This window comes from Staurois parvus, unplaced genomic scaffold (genome assembly GCF_062004578.1).
Source record: "Staurois parvus isolate SC_StPar_1 unplaced genomic scaffold, SC_StPar_1.0 ptg000580l, whole genome shotgun sequence".
Classification (NCBI taxonomy): domain Eukaryota; kingdom Metazoa; phylum Chordata; class Amphibia; order Anura; family Ranidae; genus Staurois; species Staurois parvus.
In genome coordinates this window covers 3215620-3235167 of record NW_028318376.1, presented here as the reverse complement: position 1 = coordinate 3235167, position 19548 = coordinate 3215620, and positions in this window count along the sequence as shown.

Below are 19548 nucleotides of genomic sequence, written 5' to 3'. Positions count from 1 at the left end.
ACGTATATATATATATATATATATATATATATATATATATATATATATATGTGTATATATATATATATATATATATATATATATGTGTGTGTGTGTATGTGTGTGTGTGTGTGTGTGTGTGTGTTTGGGATGGTCCCTTATCTACACATGTCAGTCCTGGGTTCTGCTTCCCAATTTTCTCCTTTGGGTTCCATGTTTTTTTTTTCCACAACTCCCGGGCCAGACACCTGGAAGTGATTTCCATTTGGAGGTGTTATTAGATTGCTTATATAGCCGATTTACTTATAGACTTTGTATTGGGCATCTGCTTCTAGAGAAGTGAGATTTTTGTCATGAAACGTGTTGAACCAAAGGATGTACCCATTATTATGTTTTGTCAAATACTTGGAAAAATGGAATTTATACATATATTATTATGTGAATATCATTTAGATTGTATACCGATATATGGTAGTGTTTACATATCAGCTTGCCTTTTTATAAATTGCTTTATGTAAAAATGATTTTCATCTATTGTGCAATAAATCTTTTTTATGTAAATGTTGTACCTCATTTAAAGTCCCATCAAATGCGTTCTTTTTTTTGTTTATCAGTGTAATTGCAATGAGAATGTCCTGGGTAATGGGAGTAAACACTACAGCTGTCCTTAACTGCTCTTTTCATCTTGATTAACAACAAGATCAAAAAAGTGTTTGGACAGTCGATAAGAAACCTCTCCAGGGTCAATAACTGGTATTTCAGAGGGATGTTTTAACTGTTAAGAGAAGAATCATGATCTAGAACTTATTATAAGTAGAGGTCTAGAATATAATACACACATCATAGCATGCATAGGTGCATATTATAGATTGGGCATATATGTTGGGTGGGTAGAGTACCTCTATGCTTGCTATGACAGTAAAGGGCTGATTATTTTGAATGGGACTCTGAAGACTCTGAAGGCTTCTGATCATTGTATTATAAGTACTCTGTAGATTTTGTCATCTGTTCTGGGATCCAATAAATGCTATCACTCTGGAGAACTGACCTGCGGAGATTTAGATTCTCCCAAAGCACAACAGAGTTGCTATTCAAAAGTGTCTGTCCCTGACTTGAGGTCTTGGGGCATAATTAAGTGAAAAAAGCTCCAAATGTTTGGCTGGTAATTGAATCCCTAAGTATGTGATTGCTATTTTTTGACATGAGGTGAGGTGGTTAAATTGTCATCAGGTTACTGTTTCTGATGGGAGGGAGATGTTAGGTCAAAAGATTTTAAGCAGGAGATTTTTAAGTTAGATAAAAAGTGAACGTGTTCAAGCTCTTGTAACAGATTAGGGAAGGTGATGTGAGATTCTGATAAAAAACAAGAGAATATCATCAGCAAGGTCTGATAACTTGTATTCTCTTTCTCCTGCATGAAGATCCTTAATGTTTAGATTAGACTGCAGATGGCAGAGAAAGGGTTCTGCATCAGTATAAAAATAAAAAACCAGCAAACACAAATACTCCTGCGCTTGGGGATGGACTCGATGTAGGCTACAACTACATTAAGAATGTCTTGGAACATGCACACCTTGCTGCCCTTAAATAGACCGAGGGAATCCAAATATAATGAATGAGGAAAGAACAAACAGAAGGCGCACAGGCCTAGTGCATTACCATAAAAAATGTTTAATAGGAAATAAAGTAGGTGTTGTACTCACAAAGGACAATAAAGTCAAGGCACGTCATAAAAGAACAGCTGGGTCAACACCACGCTGAGTAACAGTCCCCAATAGGGAGTGTAGACATCCAATAGGCTGATGCGTTTCGAGGACTTACCTCTTCCTCAGTATAAAAATGTCTGGGGAAAGAGGGTCTCCTTATTCGTGCTGTTGTGGATACAGAAGGCACCAACAGAAGGAAATTTTATTCAACCCTGGACCTGGGATCAGAATAAAGTGGCATAATTCTGGCTCACATTTCCCCTTGGAGGCCCAAAGTAGAGAGAAAGAAGCCTTGTTTCCTATGTGTGTTTACCTGCTTCCCACCTGGGCCATTGTAAAATGATGGCCAGACGGGAGCCCTATTGTTCAGGGAGGACATCATATGACATCCTCCCAAGAATGCGCTTTGAGGCTTCACCGTGATCTGTCACTCGCTGTGTCCATTGGATCCACTACTGGTACTGTAACAATCATGCACACAGGGAGGGGCGCGGTTCCCCCATTTTGCTCCAAACCTCTGCATTTTGGTATTTCTCTCAAACTCCAAATCAGTCTCCCTCCTCCGATTTTCCCCCTCCCTCAGGAATATGATCAGTGTATGTTGCTAAGTTCAAGGAGCCTGAGCTCCCTGCCTATACAATCCTCTTCCCAAATAAGGTAATTGGCTTGTCTGTTGTAAGAAGACACCAGATGATTTTGGGTAGAAAAGAGGCTGTTATGCTTTGTGTGGGAGAGAGAGAAAGCAGAGTCTCGCTGTAACATCGAAACTGAGTGAGAGACTAGAAATCCTTTTTGAGCTCATCAGACTTGAAACTACTTAACCCAGGCATCTTTTTGGCAAGTACTTATCTACCTAAACTTCGTTCTGTTATCTCTTTGCTGTGCTATTGTTATTTATATATATATATATATATATATATATATATATATATATATATACACGTGTCAATACGAGGTCCTAAAAGGACCAAATAACATAAATAGTGCCCCAAGTAATCCAATGGGATCAAATAATGCTCCAAAACAAACAAACCAGTCACAACAGGACTAAATGTGCTAAAAACCTCCCACCGGAACTGTAAAATTGTTCCCACCATATAACACAAAACACACATGCATCCCAATCAACGCATAAACTAAGGACTGATCATGCAGACAAACATGAATAAATAAATAAATGTACAAAGTCCCGTGAGGTGAAAAACACCTAACAATATACAGTCATGGCCGAAATTGTTGGCACCCTTGATATTTCTCCAGGAAATCATGTATTTCTCACGAAACGTATTGCATTAACACATGTTTTGCTATACACATGTTTATTCCCTTTGTGTGTATTGGGACAAAACAAAAAAAGGGAGGAAAGAAAGCAAATTCGACATAATGTCACACAAACCTCCAAAAATGGGCTGGACAAAAGTATTGGCACCCTTTCACAACTGCGGATAAATAAGAATGTTACAAGCATGTGATGCTCCTGTAAACTCACCTGGGGCAAGTAACAGGTGTGGGCAATATAGAAATCACACCTGAAAGCAGATAAAAAGGAGAGACGTTCACTTAACCTTTGCATTGTGTGTCTGTCTGTGCCACACTAAGCATGGACAACAGAAAGAGGAGACGAGAACTGTCTGAGGACCTGAGAACCAAAATTGTGGCAAAATATCAACAATCTCAAGGTTACAAGTCCATCTCCAGAGAACTAGATTTGCCTTTGTCCACAGTGCGCAACATTATCAAGAAGTTTGCAACCCATGGCACTGTAGCTAATCTCCCTGGTCGTGGACGGATGAGGAAAATTGATGAAAGATTGCAACGCAGAATAGTCCGGATGGTGGATAAGCAGCCCCAAACATGTTCCAAAGACATTCAAGCTGTCCTGCAGGCTCAGGGAGCATCAGTGTCAGCGCGAACTATCCGTCGACATTTAAATGAAATGAAACGCTATGGCAGGAGACCCAGGAGGACCCCACTGCTGACACAGAGACATAAAAAAGCAAGACTACAGTTTGCCAAAATGTACTTGAGTAAGCCAAAAGCCTTCTGGGAAAACGTCTTGTGGACAGATGAGACCAAGATAGAGCTTTTCGGTAAAGCACATCATTCTACTGTTTACCGAAAACGGAATGAGGCCTACAAAGAACAAAACACAGTACCTACGGTAAAATATGGTGGAGGTTCAATGATGTTTTGGGGTTGTTTTGCTGCCTCTGGCACTGGGTGCCTTGACTGTGTGCAAGGCATCATGAAATCTGAGGATTACCAAAGGATTTTGGGTCGCACTGTAGGGCCCAGTGTCAGAAAGCTGGGTTTGCGTCCAAGATCCTGGGTCTTCCAGCAGGACAATGACCCCAAACATACGTCAAAAAGCACTCAGAAATGGATGGCAAAGAAGCGCTGGAGAGTTCTGAAGTGGCCAGCAATGAGCCCAGATCTAAATCCCATTGAACACCTGTGGAGAGATCTTAAAATTGCTGTTGGGAAAAGGTGTCCTTCCAATAAGAGAGACCTGGAGCTGTTTGCAAAGGAAGAGTGGTCCAAAATTCCGGGTGAGAGGTGTCAGAAGCTTATTGATGGTTATAGGAAGCGACTGATTTCAGTTATGTTTTCCAAAGGGTGTGCAGCCAAATATTAAGTTAAGGGTGCCAATACTTTTGTCCAGCCCATTTTTGGGGTTTTGTGTGACATTATGTCATATTTGCTTTTCTGCCTCTGTTTTATATTTGTTCCAATACATACAAAGGGAATAAACATGTGTATAGCAAAACATGTGTTAATGCAATACCTTTTTTGTGTGAAATACTTGATTTTCAGGAAAAATATCAAGGGTGCCAACAATTTCGGCCATGACTGTATAAAGTCCACAGCAATTCTTGAAAAAATGTGCTGATAGATGTGCAGAGATATCCAAAAATGACTGAATTGCCCGCTCACCTCCCTCTTGCGACCCACACAGGGTCAAAAGGCCTTCAGGATCACTAACACATGGACCCTTAATAATAGGTAATCCTCCACAGCTCTCCACACTGGTCTCCCCTCATGTACAGATTCAAGCACAGGCTCACAGGGCAGCAGATCTCCTCTTCAGGCATATAAGGTGGCTACAGCCACTTGATCCCTCAGAAAATATAAGTGAATACTTGCATAGTGTAAAACTATTTATTCACCAAACAAAGTATCACATAACAAATTATGCTCACATTTTAAATCATCTTGTTCATCACATGTAAATCAAACCTCAGATCAGATATACTTGCATGGGTGTCCAATGTAAATAAAGATGTCGTCTGACCGGAAGTGCATCACCGCCAACGCGTATCGTCACGCTTATCACGTGACTTCATCAGGGCAATGCCACGATCGTCACAGGTGCCATGTGATCTGCTGTGATTGGACAGTTGTAGACAATGAACGGCTTCAATTCATGTCATTGGAAAAAAAAATCCTAATCACCTCCCCAGAGTAGTACTGTGTTACTATGGTAACACTGTATTGCTCTGGTTACAGTATGTAAAAAAAAAGTAAAAAAGAAAAAAATATATATTTTTTAAAAAATACTGTCACCAGTCAGTTCTCACTGCCATACCAGTTATATGATAACTCCACTGGTGACAGTAGTTTTTTTAAAAAAGTGAAAAAAAATATTTTTATAAATGTCCTTATTTTCCAAAAAATTGTGACAAAAAAATTACAACTTTAAAAAATGCACCATGCCTCTTACTAAATACCTTGGAGTGACTACTTTCCAAAAAGGGGCCTTTGGGGGATATTTGCACTGTTTTGTCATTTTAAGGCCTCAAGAAAAAAGATAAGCCATCAGAACATCAGGATTGATCGATTTTCAGATATACGGTCTATCCCATAGTTTGTGGACTCTATAACCTTCCTACAGGCTAAATAATATACACTGATTTGGATTATTTTCACCAAAGAAATGTGTCAGAATACATTTTCTCCTAAATGTATGTAGAAGCAAGATTATTTATTTGCTAAATTTTATAACAGAAAATCTTTTTTTTAGTTTATTTAGCAAAAAATAAAACCCCCATTGGTGATTAAATACCACCAGAAGAAAGCTCTGTGTGAAAAAATTATAAAAGATCATATGGGTACAGTGTTACATGCCCGTGCAATTGTCATTCAAAGTTTGACACTGTTGAAAGCTGAAAATTGGCCAAGTTGGGAAGAGGGTAAAAGTGTCTGGTATACCAATTGGTGGTTAACCAATAGTGCAAGTTCAGCACTTTCAAGGTGCTATACTGTGCCTCCCCATTTAGGACAAACCCCACCTGATCAAAGGGAAACTATTAAGGGGGTCAACAGAAGTAAGTAGTTCACTAAGATTATGGCAACCAGGTTTAAGAGTGAAATTGGGCAATAATTTGTGACTTGAATAAAATCCCTTCCTTCATTATGTATGACAGTGATATGGGCTTTCAAGAGCTGTGATGAGGGCAGTGACGATTTTGTAAGTGAACTGAAAAAGAACAGAACAAGGATAGGACCCAAACTCTCAGAATATTGTACTCTAAAGTAGTTGTTTTTATGCTGATCTATACAGTTGTGAACAAATTGTCCTTTGTTGTGCAGCTCAATGTTATATATTAGAGGTATCGGGGACGTGGCTTGGAGATAGAGCTACATGACTGCACACTGAGTGAGCTCCAGGGAGAAGTCTGCTTTTGAGCCATTTAAGCGGTACACAGCAGGACTTAACCCCTCCTTGATGACTGATGTGGAAATCCTGACTGACATCACCACTATTATTAAGCATTATTTTGATACCAACATGGTGGGGGATACTTTGCCTATCAGCATGTGGAAGGCACACAAATGCGTTGTTCGTGGAGTGCTTATTAAGTGGGGTGCTAGGCGGAAACGGGAACAGACTAGGAGAATTGCGGAAATCTCTGCAAACATAGCAAAACTTGAATCCCAGCATAAATTATCTCTGGCTAATTCCTTCGCATCTGAACTTCAGTAGGCGTGGTTGGAATCACAGGCCATCTTAGACACCAATTACAAGAGTTCCTTATTTTTCAAAAAACAAGTCTATTATGAGGGAGCAAATAAAAGTGGGAGTTTCTTGGCCAGGGCCTTGCGAGAGGTAAAGCTAAATGAAAATATCCATGGAGTCAGGAACTCGAAAGGTATCCTGGAACATGATAGTAAAGCGATTACTTCATTATTCCATCAATATTACACCAATCTATATAATTTGCCCCCTCTCACATCCCCAAAGACCTTAAGGGTGAGAAACTTGATTTAATTGATGATTTTCTTGGGAAAAGTAAACTGCCCTCTCTAAACCGCTCTGATGTTAATTTGCTAGAAGGCCCTATTGGGGAGTTGGAATTGGCTAACGCTATCAAAAGTTTAAAAATGGGGAAAAGCCCAGGCCCAGATGGGTTGACGTCACAGTATTACAAGACCTTTAGCTCCCTGCTCTTCACCCCTCTACTCCTGACCTTTAACTCTTTGACCACAACACAGTCAATACCCCCCCTCTTTTTCTCTTGCTCATATTACTGTCATCCCCAAAAAGGACAAAGACCCTGCTGAATGCACGAGTTACAGACCTATTTCCCTACAGAATACAGACATAAGATTGTTTGCACAAATACTGGCTAATCGGCACAGGCCCTATCTCTCTGATATCATTGGCCCGAAACAAGTCAGTTTTATGCCGGGTAGGGAAACACGCGACAATATAGTCAAGGCCCTCAACCTGATTTATAGGGTGCGTGCTGAGGGCTTCGAAGGTCTTCTCCTCTCTACTGATGCGGAGAAGGCCTTCGATCAAGTATCTTGGGATTTCATGTTTGCTACATGTGCGCACATTGGGTTGGCACCTAACATGCTGAATTGGATTGCTGCTCTGTACCAGAACCCCATGGCTAAGATCAAGGTCAATGGCACCCTCTCTGACACAATTACTATTTAGAATGGAACAAGACAGGGTTGTCCTCTGTCTCCTCTTCTGTTCATTCTCACTCTTGAACCCTTCATTCATCTGGTTCAGCAAAATGAGGCGATTTGTGGCTTTCAAATTAACAATAAGACTTATAAAGTGGCGGCATACGAGGATGACCTACTATTTTTCATATCTCAACCCCACATATCTGTACCTCACCTTTTGAGCTTATTTAATCACTACTATTTTCTCTCGAATTTGAAAATTAATTACACTAAATCAGAGGCTTTGAATTTGACCATAAGGCCTACTTCCTTAGACCTCATTAAGCGAAATTGCTCTTTCAAGTGCGTCCCCATAGCCCTTAAATATTTATACAAATGGCTTACTCCAAATCTGGAGGATTTATACACACAAAACTTTGTCCCCTTATTATGCAAGATTCAGAACGATCTCAAAATTTGACATGCAAAAACTTTCTCCTGGTTTGGCAGAGCAGCAATCATCAAAATGAATATTTTTCCTCGGATACTGTATTGTGTGAATGCTCTCCCTATTAGGCTGCCTTCCAGCTTTTTTAAGCAATTACAACAGGCTCAGAGGGCCTTTGTGTGGGCCAATAAAAAAACGCGGGTTCAATTTCAACTAATCACGGGCACTAAAGGTTCCGGGGGTATGGGGTTGGCAGACTTTTAAAAAGTACTATTACGCTACTCACATTACCAGAATCATAGACTGGAATTGTCACTCTGCACATAAACACTGGGTTTCCCTTCAAAGCTGCTACTCTTCAGCTCCTTTAAGATTCTCACCATGTCTGTCAAAGTCTACCCACTCGAAGTGTTTGTTGGCTCATCCCTTAATTGGTGAGACTTTAGATGCATATCATAATCTTGCAAAGGTTGAGGGTTTTGCGTGTGCTCCAGGTCCCCTCACCCCCATTGCTGACAACCCTGAGTTTCCCCCTGGGTTGGAGCGTGGAGTGCATGGGTCCAGACTGGCTTTGTTGGTGACTCACTGTTTTATGCGAGGGGGAGTTAGGTCCAAAAGTGAGCTCCAAGAGATTTGTGGTAAGGCTTTTCTCCCATACTGGTCTTATTTTCAAATACACAATTACTTGATGAACCACAGACGGAAGGCAGCCTTTTCCAGACCTCTTACTACCCTAGAAACGCTATGTCTGAAAGGGAAACCCGTTGACAAAACCACCTCTTTGGCCTATTCTTGGCTTCAAAACAATGCCTCTGCTACCCCCGACAATTATCGGCTAGGTTGGGAATCAGCCTTTCAGGCGGAGTTCTCTGATGACCAGTGGAGAAAAGCTTGCATCTTTGCTCACAAATGTTTCATTAGCAGCAGGACTCAAAAAACTTCCTACAAATTGTTAAATGTTGGTACGCTACACTGGACAGGTTAAAGAGGTGGTTCCCCCAGACGTCAGGCCTATGCTGGCGCTGTGAGTCAGCTGAGTGATCCTTGTTTCATATTTGGTGGCTATGCCCATGTCTCAAGCCATTTTGGGATGATGTTCGAGAGCTGATCTACTCTATTAAGGGGACTGCATTGCCATCAACCCCTGAATGTTGCCTCCATCATATTTCTGAGTGGTCCCTGAAATCGTACAAGAAATCCTTGGTACGGCACCTTTTGAACATGGCTAAGTCCTTAATTCCCAGGCACTGGAAGACCACTCATACCCCCTCAATCCAAGACTGGATAAGAGAGGTTAATGTAATTTAGGAATTGGAACGCACACTGGCTATGACTGATAACATGGTAACCACAATTCACAAATTGTGGTCCTGTTGGTATGCTTTCACTTTTTCAGAAAAGTGGCTGATTGGTGAATAGCTCTTTTTCTCTGTTGGAAGTGTGGACCATGCTGGTGAATTCTTGACACCTTTCGCAGAGATGGTCCTGCCCTTACTATTGTTATTCTCATGCTTTCTCTACTAGCTTTTCATATTCTTGTGTTCATACACTCTTTTATATCTGCCTTGACATTTGTACCTGCAAATTGTAAACGTTTCAATATATGAACGCTTTCTGCAGAATAAAGTTATGATTATGCTACTGAGTTTTCTCCGAATCTAATTTGTATAATTGTGTACTACATGATACGATATTATGTCATGCCTCCTTGCAGTTCATTTCTGATCGTATGTTCTGCTTTTTGTCTGAATAAAAGCCAATTGTTTTAAAAAAATATATTAGCGGTATCATCTTGCAAGAGTATAATAATTGCAATTTTCAAGAAGACTCCATCTCTAATGGCAATTATGATGATGTCAGCAATTACCACATTGTAGCTAAGCTTTGAAACAGTATAATTTTCAGTTTAATTTCCAGTTTTAGCATGTGCATAACATGCTTACATGTTTTGTAAATTAATCTGCATCAGTTTTGTTTTGCATAGCAGTTTCATGAAAACATATTGGAATCTTTCAAGAAAAAGTATTGGAAGTTAAGGATTCTCTCCTTTTCAGAAGGGTTGTTGTATTTACACTACCACAGATCAGATAAAAGGTAGTTCTTTAACCCCTCAGTAATGCTCACGGCTTTATTCTCTCTCCAAAAAAATTAAAAATTGTTCTTTTAAGGGATTAAAATAATATAGCTGAGCTGGTCTGAGAACATTTATTGTGACATTAGTCTATTGTTCAATTGTTCATACAGCATATATATTTGCCATTTAGGGTAAAGGTAAGCTTCAGAAAGTTTCAATCGATTTAAAAGATTTTAGAGGGGAGATACAATATATGCTTCACAATAAAGTATAAAAATAGATATTCCTAAAGTGTGCAGCTGTGATCATTTGCCAGGAATGGGTGTAAGCTTTAAGAGATTTTCCAATCATATATAATTAAAGTGGCATTGCAAGTTTGATCATTTTACTAAAGAGATGTTAACTTTTGCAGATTCAGAGCATTCTATGATGGGCCCTCTGTGAACTACTGATACTCTCCTTGGTAGCTATCCCCACCAAAATCCAGCGTTGGCTAGTGTTGAACATTGTGGGGAGCAGTCACATCACTTGTTTCATCATGTGATAGTACTTATGTGTGCACATCATGTGATGGTAGCCTATCAATTGGCTGCTAGATGCAAGAACTGTTTTATGGGAGGAGGTCTCAGAAGCACCAGGTATTTTTGCCAGGTGAGAGTCAAGAGAATGCTTGCAAAGTGAGTATTAGTGGGTAGGGGAACACTGTTCTGTAAATCTTACTGATCTGCGGAGAACTAGGCAGTTCAGGAGTTCATGCTATCATGATTTATCAGTTGTATGATTCAAAATATATATTTTTTATATTTATATTTTCTATAGATATATTTTATGAAGATATATTTTAAAATCTGAAATTTTTGACGATTTTAGGATGCAACTTTTCACAGATTGGTGAACATTTGCCCATCTTCATTTCGGAGACACCCTGACTCTCTAAGATACCCTTTTTCTACACAGTTCTCTTTTTATATTGGACCCACTCCAATAGCTATTCACTTATTGATAACCCAAGCAAGAGACCCATTAAATCCCTATTATGAAGTTTCGCAAAATGTTTAGAAATATTGTGATTCCTATAGCATGCTCCCAAAATCTTACTTATAAATTGCTAGTGGTGTGCCTCACGATATTAAATAATTCTATAAAGTCTATATTAAAAAGCACAAATAAGATGTGATATAATAGGCAGGGAATGATTTACTAAAGAAAATATAATGAATACATGCATACAGTTAAAATATATATGTAAAATGAGGTTGGGATTATACACCTGAAAATTCCCAATAATCAAGTACACATCTACAGGTTTTAACACTTTATTTCCAAGTGTAAATAACTACATTTTTACATAGCATACAATTCATATTTTTACGAAAGTATAAAACAATAAAATATAATATTCTAATATTCATGATGTCACTGTTTGTCCCCATACATGTACATGAATATACACCCGGAACAGCTTGTCCAGCGCAGCCTATGTGTGCAGTCAGCCTTGTTCTGTAATTCACATGTAAGCTTACATGCACACCCAAGCCCTGTTCATTGGCCAGCACCTGTATGTTCCATTCATTTGGAAATTCACTGTTTTTGTGGTTGTGAACAGTTGTGAATACACATGCGCAATATTTGCAGTACACATCTATGAGATCACTAAAGTAAATAATGAATTTGAAAACTATTTTTTTTTTGCACTTTAATACACTATTACTATTTCCGATTTTAAAACTATAATTTTTGTATGAACAAAATTGAAAATTGCAAGAGAATAGGTGACATCATAGTGAAAACACCTGAATTGTTCCCAGTCAAACTTCTGAAGAATTTTCAGGCAATTAATCAATGTTCAATGCAATAACAATGTAAGAGCTCGTTCACACATGACTTTATCTCTAACTCTTGCCAAACGCCCCTATAGCATTTGACAGGCATTAGACAGGCTTTTGTAAAGCATTTTTAACACTCCCCAAACGCTCCCAAAATGCCCTATGCGCAGTTTTGAGGCAGTTGATAGGCATTTGCCAAGTGTCAAAGCAGCACCACAAGCTCCTATAATGAAGTTAAATGGTAGTAACGCTCCGCAACCATGTCGCAACCGCACTGCAAACGCCTGCCAGGCGTTTGTGGAGCGGCACCATAGACTTGAATGGGAGGCTTCAACTCCTGACTTGACATGAGGCGTCAGTTTTGCCACGATGCAACATGATGCTAATGCTTTCATGTGAACAGCACCGTGTGCTGCCACGTGCAGAATTTTCATAGACCTTTGAGAAGCATTAAAAACGCTTCCCAAACGCCTGTCTGACACCTGCTGACAAAGCTAGTATGAACGTAACCTTAGGGAACAAGGAAACCCATAACCAACAGTTCTGATTGCTTTCTAGTATTCATAGAAACTGTTATCTGCAAGTTACCTTGATTTGTCTAGTCATTTAAGCTGATTAAAAGTAGCTTAAATCTCCCTAAGTTTTGAAGAGTCTGACAAACATAACAGAAAAAATAATGTGTTGTGGCAAAACATATCACTACTGTCCCTGCATAACATATCCCTATCAGGGATATATACAGCTATAAACGTCTATGAAATAATCACCCAGAATACTATCATGGGAAAATGGTGTTATACTTTATAGATATGTTATCTATTAAGAATGCCCTGAGGGTTACAATAACCTATGACACATGTCATGTAACACTAAAATGTGTAATCTTTCTATTCCTTGCAGAATAATTTTAACAGGTATACTAATTATTTCTGACAAAGGTAGAACAAAAGAAAATATGTACAAATTGCAAAATATAATTAACAACTCACATCCTTATTAGTGTTCAGATGCTTTAGGAAAAATAAAAGTTTTTCATATGGCAACGTTTTTTGTTTTTTTTTACATTGACCTTCAATCAACGATACAACTTCTTATTTACAAGTATGTTTCCCCTGTTAAAACAGACCCTCGGGGTAAAACAAGTACAACATTTTTATATCCCTGCTAACACATTATTAACAGGTGTACACAACTTTAAATTAAATACGACGAGCAATGCCCATAGGCTAGTGTTAAGTAGAGCATCCAGCCCACAAATAAGCACATATGTAACTGTTCTGAAGTAATTTACTTTGCAAGCATTCCTCATGAGATATCCAGAATTGAGAGAGAAGGTCCATTTCAGCTGCAAGATCTAATTTTCTTCTATAAAAGTTCGATTCACAAACATAAATATTGCCTAAAGTGTATGTCAAGTCAAAATATGAAAACATTATTTGATCCAGGAAATATCCAATTCCCTCTCGGGGATCAGCAAATTGGATCATGCTTTGCTGGGTTTTTTTGCCTTCCTCTGGATCAATTGTGGGTATAGAATTATAACCTTTTTGGGATTTGTTTTGTTGAACTGGATGGACTTTTTTCTTTTTTTCAGCCAGAATAACTATGTAATTATGTATGTAACTACTGTATGTAACTATTTAGTATAGCTCGTGCACATTTTCTCATGTTTTTCCCATTAAATATAATAAGTAGAGAAAAAAAGGTTACATATGCCAGAAATAGTGTGCTTGTAAACATCCTCTTCAACATGACAACATCATGTATTCTCAGCTCCAAATTTCTAAGCATGTGTTGTCAGCCCTGCCTATTTCATTTCCTGTTGGATTACAAAGAACTCCAACCTCTCTTTATCTCAGCCCTCCTCCTTATCTCCATACCTCTTCATCAGGTAATTTGGTACCTGTCAAGCAGATATAATGACATGCAATTATATATTTGTCAGACTAAAAGGAAGCAAATGAAAGTTAATTGCAAGGGTTTACAAGCATTTTAAGTGTGGAATCATTATTTTGTTTATCATAAAATGCTTTACTGTTGAAACATTTTTTTTCTAATAAATTGCTTCTTTGGAGCAAAGTATTTTTTTGTATCACCTCCCAAATTGTGTTGTTTTCTCAATAAACAGTATATTGCATTGAAATTCAGAAATCACCAGCCTGAAGTATACACAGTATTTTAAGGACAGACAACCTGTGTAAACTGACTTTTAAAAACAAAAAAATAAAATACTTGCAGTGAAATCTTCACTTTCCTGACCACGCTTGCACAGTTTTTAGTTTCATCTGCAAAACATTTCCAGCTTTGAAAGTTGACCCCACATAAGCCTATGTGGATCAACAATGCAGGTGCAGTCAGCACAAAAAAAAGATTTTATCATAAGATGTAAACATTATGGTGGGTCACAGCCTCAGGATACCCTTGGTGTCTGGTATAAATTTTAGGGTGGAACACCACACAAAAGGAAGAAAAAATTCCAAACTGGATCCATATATGAGCATGCATGCAAAGGGAGCAAATGAGGGAACTTCATTGAAAGAGTTTAGAAACATTTATGTGTGTAATCATTTTTTTTCTCATAAAACGTTATAATGTTGAAAGCACTTTTTCACACAAAGCATTATTTTATCACCACTGAAAATGTGTAGTTTTCTCATTGAAGTTCAGTAATCAGCAGTCTGCAGTACACAGTATTTTAACAATAGACAACCTGTGTAATAATCTTCTTGAAAATACTTGCAGAGAAATTTTCACTTCCCTATCCACACTTGCACAGTTGATGCTTCTGAATTATTTTAAGACCATCCCCAAGCATTTCCAGCTTTGAAAGATGACAGTTTTTGAAAGATGAGCATGGATGGCCAGGAAAGTCAGGGGGGTGAACATGTGTCCCTATCCCACTGAACCATACCAGGCCACAGGTCCTCAGCATTGGAGGGTACTTTACCAGAGTGGACCCCCCCATATCAAAGCACCTTTTTCCCCATGTTGATAAGGATAACGGCCTCTTTCTTAAATCCCTGACTCAGTGGTTGAGGGGGTCTGCTGGTGGGGGCTTATGATAATCTAGAAGCTCTCGTCATCAATGAGAGGCCTCTATTTACTACCCCCCCCCATGTGAATGAGTAAGAGTAAAATACTCATTCACATCACACAAAAAAGTGAAATGTAAATAAACACTATTAAACAATTTTTGACAAGTACTTTATTTTAAAAAAGGTCTCACAATGTGAATCCATTGTCAATAATGACATCCAGTGATGCAGATCCACATTATTCATAATGAATGACCCCTACCCAACCTGAAAAAGTTACGGGAATCTATTTGGAAGAAAAGACTGGAACTCTAGCTTGACAAGTGGATACCCCACCATAACAATACTCCTGCGCATGATGTGTTAAGTGTTCACGAGGCCCAGAAATTCATTGCAAAACTTCACCAAACACTTTATTTGCCTGACTTAGCACTCTGTGACTTTTGTCTGTTTCCAAAATAAATGATTGGTCACAGCAGGTCACATGGTACTGGCAACGGGGCTGGTACACAGATCTGTCATCGGCCCTGTCTAAGGTACATGGCTGGTGACAGATTGCACCGCAGCACGGCCCTGCGGGCATGAGCAATGCACATTCCAGAAAGAACACCATATGGCATCCACTGGGAGAGGTGAGCTGTCTGTTGGTTATGTGTTATAGAAGACACTGGTAGTGATAGCAGAATTCAGGCTTTACTTGTGTGGCTTAAGTTGCAAACATACAGAGCACATTGCAGCAGACATATTACAGACACATTACTTCCTGAAGAGATGATAGAGAAGAAGAAAGAAGCAGCAAGTTTTACACATACACAACTAGTAACCTTTAGTGTATAGTGCCATCTACTGGTCAAGTGATATTACCACAGAATACTGTATATAGTACATTATAGTACATGCTGTTGCATTCCCAACACTGTCTATAGGCCGGGCAGCAACTGGTTAAAGGGTGCATTGAGTCTGGCATTATTCTCCTTCCATTTACCATATATCATAGTATGCCTTTTTAAGTTCTTCTTGGGGTACAAACAGGTAGTCTTCTACTTGTGGACCCTATTGTAGATTTTAATTATCTTTCTATATTTTTTTGGCTTTAGACATAATAATAATGTATGAGCCAACCTTTTAGACTGAACTCCTTTATACAGTACATGTACCCTACCCTGTTTTGGACCTGTCTTTGCCTTGTGGTTCTACTCATTGCCTCTGGGATGTTTACTACGCAGCACCAGTTTATTTTGATATACTGAGCTGTGTAACTACTTTGGGAGTATACATTTCTTCCTTAGACAGGATATTTTAAGTAACTGTTGTGTCCCTTCTGTTGTGTTATCATTGTCTGTTAAAACATTTATGCGTTTTATTATTGGTCCCTTGGTCCACTGAAGAAGCTCCTCATGAAATGCTCTGGGACCAATCTCCTGATGCATACTCACCTCATTGTTTGGAGACTCATTATATTTTGTATATATTGTGTAAATTATGTTCATCTTATTACACTAAATATATGTTTTTTCTTGTACTGTATTGGAGGTTGAATTGGTGGGAGCTTTACTCAAAGTCATTATATACTCTATCTCTCAGTGATCAGCTGTGTTTGTGCTTTGTACTAATGTACACTTTTAACTTCGTGTAATCATGTTGTGTGTACCCTTTTAAAAGTCCCATTTTTTGCTCTGCATTTTTTGTATACTAATATAAAAAAGGGTTTTATTTCACTGGAGAAAAATCCATTGGGTCAATTAACCACTTCAGCTCCCAAACTCACACAACTTTAATGAACTAATGTAAAAAAGGGCAATTTTCACATTTCTGCTATGAACCAGTTTGTTCAGCAATACCTGTGTCATTACTTAATATAACAAGGTAATTCATATATTTTTTAAGGAGAAACAAGGCTTACTTTTCATGATATTGTCTTGCAAAAAAGTTTTTAACACAAAACTTAGACAAAACATGTGACAAAACTAAAAAATGTTATAATTTGCCCTGTCTAAAATTATTAAAACTAAAATTATAACTATAAATATGATACAAATTCAAATGTACATAAAGCTGTGTTTTTGCAATGTACTTTTTTTAATGTGACTAAAAACAAAACAAATAAAAATGAGGTGAAGTATTAATGATTAGTAAAATAGAAATAAACCTAAGAAAGTCAGCAAACAATAATAGTTATTAATTATGTAAATTATGTATAATAATAAAATAATATTTGTGGTAGTATATTCTGGAGCCCATATGAAGAGAATCTACTGTAAATTTTTGAACCTCCTGTTAAAGCACCAACCCTGTGCTTTGGAGCACAAAGCCGGGTATTCACAGAGCGAATGTGTGTTTTCCATCATAGATGCCAGAAAATACTAAGGTCTCCCCTGTCTGCAATATTTTATTCAAATTATGCTCATAGTATAAAAGCAGCCAATCAGTATCTGCTTGGATTGGGTTCAAACCCACAACAGATATCTGGGAATTAGTCCAATCCAAGTCAGAGGTCAAAGTCAACAGATTAGTTTGCAACCTCACTAGGAAAATTGAACTTCATAGCAATGTTCTTGCCATGACAAAAATAATAAAATCATTTTATTATTTTTCTGTGGTGCAAAAGCTGTGCTCACTGTCAATGTATATTTTCCTAAATTTCATTTTTATTACAAGGTTATCCACTTTAGAATAGCCACCGATTTAATTTAATGCCCAAATGAACTTTCAGTTTAAATAACACAAAAAGTGTACAACATTTTACAGTTTGTATTCTTTAACCACTTCAATATGGGGCACTTTTACCCCCTTCCTGCCCAGACCAATTTTTCATCTTTCAATTTCAATTGCGTGGTCATGCAACTCTGCACCCTTATGAAGTTGTTATCATTTTTTTCACACAAATAGAGCTTTCTTTTGGTGGTATTTGATCACCACTAAGTTTTTTTACTTTTTGCTAAATAAACTAAAATAACATGTTTTTCTTTGTTTCTGTTATAAAATTTTGCAAACAAACAATTGTTCTTCATAAATTTAGGCCAAAATGTATTCTGCTACATTTCTTTGAAAGATAACAATGAAACGTAAGACACATAACACCTTTTGTTTTAATGCACCTTGAATGTATTTAGCACATTTAATTTGAAGGCTCAGTAGCACATTACCAGTAACAGTGTTCATGGGTGAGAACCACTGCTATTTTGAAACACAGCAACATACATAATTACTATATATATATGAAGAACACTGTAGCTATGGAGTCCCATATGAGTTTCCTGTACATGCACTTTCCTTCCATGTACTACAACTCTGCATGCAGCCATTGCAAGCACCACACACACTTGCAGTGCAAAGGGGGCACATACATCAAGAACCATTGACAATCAATGCAGTGCAGGAGGCAGCGAGCCGTGAATTTTGCTGTGTGTGCCCTTTTAATGTTACCTGTGTGAGGTGCTTGCAGCATCTGCATGTAGAATTGTAGTACAAGGTTGGAGTACGCACATAGGAGTCTTACACAGGACTCCATAAGTCTTGCACAGTGGGGCATAGTGGGCAGACATAGAACAAAGAGTGTGTTAGCATGGCTAGAAGACAACATGAAAAGTAAACCCAGAGGCTGAAATGTATTGAAAAAATGAGAATACATGTAGTAAATGTTATTTGTATCTGTGTTATGAAAAAGAATAGACTTTAATGTCAATTTAATAATTTACATCACTCTTGACATTCTAGGAATATTTTAAAATTGCAGTTGCAACATTTAAATGCATTTTTATATTGTATTAGACCATGTAGAACAAATTAGCAAAACAAATAGAGTTGGGTACATTCAATGTACATCTTATCTGTTTAAATAAAGGAAATTAAATTAAAATTCCTGACCTGAATTAAGTAGTACTACTGACTAGACACTTGTGGCAACAAATCATTTGATACAAATTGGAATCTTATGTTACAGAGCAACATTTTCCTATTTTAGTTTTGTAGGCGAGTTTCATTATTATGCATTCTTGTGGTTATTCCTGCCTAAATAGCTGCACATGCCACCCAGATGGACTAAAACTGTATTTAAACCATAAAAAATAGAGATTAGTAAAGCTATTTATGTGCAGCTATATATCGATGTACTTTATGGTCAGCATATATTGTATGTATATATTTCCACAGATAAAGAAAATGGTAGGACCACACTTTACCTGTGAATTCATAGTGAATTGCCGATTCATTGTGCTCAAGAGGAACCTTATACATATGGGGGGCCTAGATGATCAGAAACCTGGATGTAATGCAAGACAATTCTAGAGACATATAGGGGCCTCCAGGGGGTGGAAAAGAAAAGAGAATAGAATAGTGAGGTCCCATTCACATCTGGCAATATCAGATTGTGGGAAGAATCCTTGTTACTTTGCCTGCAATTCCAAATCACACTGCAAATATGGCAAAAAACACCACTTGTATTTGGGTACCATTTATTTTTAATTGCTCCTCAAACATTTTTGTGCATTTTTCCACAATTGCAGCGCGATTTGGAATCATGGGCAGAATCACAGTGATTCTACGAATGATACCAAATCTCCAAATGTGAAAAGGGTCTTAG